This window comes from Pecten maximus, unplaced genomic scaffold, assembly GCF_902652985.1.
Source record: "Pecten maximus unplaced genomic scaffold, xPecMax1.1, whole genome shotgun sequence".
Classification (NCBI taxonomy): domain Eukaryota; kingdom Metazoa; phylum Mollusca; class Bivalvia; order Pectinida; family Pectinidae; genus Pecten; species Pecten maximus.
Genome location: NW_022982574.1, coordinates 12,867 through 15,311, shown reverse-complemented (window position 1 = coordinate 15,311; position 2,445 = coordinate 12,867). Strand labels below are relative to the sequence as shown.

Genomic DNA, 2,445 nt, shown 5'->3' with positions numbered 1-2,445 from the left:
ATCCAATGACACCCTTCCTAGTGCTTCGTCAGTCATTTCCTTCTCTACCTCAGAGTTGACAGTCTCTTTGTCAAAGGGTGGCGGTCTGTTAATTTGATGAGTGTTTTTGTGTGAAGGTTGCAGTCTCTATGTAAATGATTATATGTTTTTTTATTTTATTTTCCAGGAGTATGTGAATATTGATGATAACCTAGATCAAAGCTCAACTATCACCTACGCTATACTGACTGCAGGTATGTACAAACTCGTTAGGTCAACTATCCTACGCAACTCTGATTGCAGGTATGTACAAACTCGTGAGGTCAGCAATCACCTATGCTGTATTGACCAAAGGTGTGTACCTACTTTTAAGGTCAAATGTCACCTACACTGATTACAGGTATTCTAAGGTGTATGTAAATTGCTGGTTACAGGTATTTTGAGGTGTATATAAATCTCTGATTACAGGTATTCTGGGGAGTATGTAAATTGCTGGTTACAGGTATTTTGAGGTGTATATAAATCTCTGATTACAGGTATTCTGGGGAGTATGTAAATCTCTGGTTACAGATATTCTGAGGAGTATGTAAATCTCTGATTACAGGTATTCTGAGGTGTATATAAATCTCTGATTACAGGTATTCTGAGGTGTATATAAATCTCTGATTACAGGTATTCTGAGGTGTATATAAATCTCTGATTACAGGTATTCTGGGGAGTATGTAAATCTCTGGTTACAGGTATTCTGAGGAGTATGTAAATCTCGGATTACAGGTATTCTGAGGTGTATATAAATCTCTGATTACAGGTATTCTGGGGAGTATGTAAATCTCTGGTTACAGGTATTCTGAGGAGTATGTAAATCTCGGATTACAGGTATTCTGAAGAGTATGTAAATCTCTGATTACAGGTATTCTGAGGTGTATATAAATCTCTGATTACAGGTATTCAGGGGAGTATGTAAATCTCTGGTTACAGGTATTCAGGGGAGTATGTAAATCTCTGGTTACAGGTATTCAGGGGAGTATGTAAATCTCTGGTTACAGGTATTCAGGGGAGTATATAAATCTCTGGTTACAGGTATTCAGGGGAGTATGTAAATCTCTGGTTACAGATATTCTGAGGTGTATATAAATCTCTGATTACAGGTATTCTGGGGAGTATGTAAATCTCTGGTTACTGGTATTCTGAGGAGTATGTAAATCTCTGGTTACAGGTATTCTGGGGGAGTATATAAATCTCTGGTTACAGGTATTCTGAGGAGTATGTAAATCTCTGGTTACAGGTATTCTGAGGAGTATGTAAATCTCTGATTACAGGTATTCTGAGGTGTATATACATCTCTGGTTACAGATATTCTGAGGAGTATTAAATCTCTGATTGCAGGTATCCTGGCTATACTGGTTTGGATAATAACAATGGTGGAGCTATACATTGTGTGTAAAAACTTTGGCAATGGACTTAAAGAGATTGGTAGGTATTGATCTTGTACATACTGTTATTGTTATAAAAACAGAAGGAGCTGTTGTTTTTTATGTCATGATACACCTACATACCAGTTTCGAATAAAATCAGACAATATCTGGATTTCAGACAATCAGACACCTCCCCTATGGTAGATACTTTTGAGATACATTATGTTCTATGGTACAGATTTAAAGTTTTAGCCAATCAGAATCAGTGGTGGCCATATTTGATTTTGGATGTGAAAAAATTAATGCACATCTGTTCATCAGTACTCATACAAAGTCAAATGCATCACTTGCGAGAATGAAAATAAAAAAAAACATAGTAAAAACATAAAATCCCACCTGAGACAAAGTCTCAAGTGACTTATTGTGATAGCCATTTACAATAAACAAATTCACATTTTTAAGTTCTTCTCAATAGAGGCCCAGGGTCATGTAATTGGGCCAGTAGAATACTGGGATGAAGGGCTTCCAAGTTTGTTCAAATTAATGACCTTGACCTACTTTCAAGGTCACATGGGTCAAATGTATTATTTTCAAATCTGTTATTTTTCAGCATTTGAAACAGCAATATCAGAATCAACAAGTTTGATCACAGGAAGAAAACAGCGACTTAATAAACAACCAGTTTGAAAAAAGTGACAATCATGAAATGAAAGCTGTGACATCAGAATCCACCCCTTTGATCATGGGACAACAGCTGTGGTATAATCATACATCAGTTTCACGATAGGATGAAGACCTTGCTAGTGTATGTACCACCTGAGGGGACTGGTCTTCTCTGTCTGTACATTGAATTGTCTCGACCATATATTCTATGTACTGGTATATCATTGACCTATCTTGCTTGTCAGTAACTCCTGGTATGGCAATGTCAGTACATTATGGGATGACAATGGCAGTACATCCTGGGATGACAATGTCAGTATGTCCTGGGATGGCAATCTTGATACATTCCAAATATAAACAGATTTATGGCCCTTAGTCAACCATGCTT

At 36.9% G+C, this 2,445-nt stretch overlaps 1 long non-coding RNA gene across 1 annotated transcript; it reads left to right on the top strand.

Moving 5' to 3' along the window:
* The first annotated feature begins 166 nt into the window (after positions 1-166).
* LOC117320566 lies at positions 167-2,181 on the top strand. The gene is made up of 3 exons (XR_004531086.1): positions 167-233; positions 1,366-1,452; positions 2,005-2,181. It is a non-coding gene; the product is annotated as an uncharacterized LOC117320566 (long non-coding RNA).
* Positions 2,182-2,445: the final 264 nt, after the last annotated feature.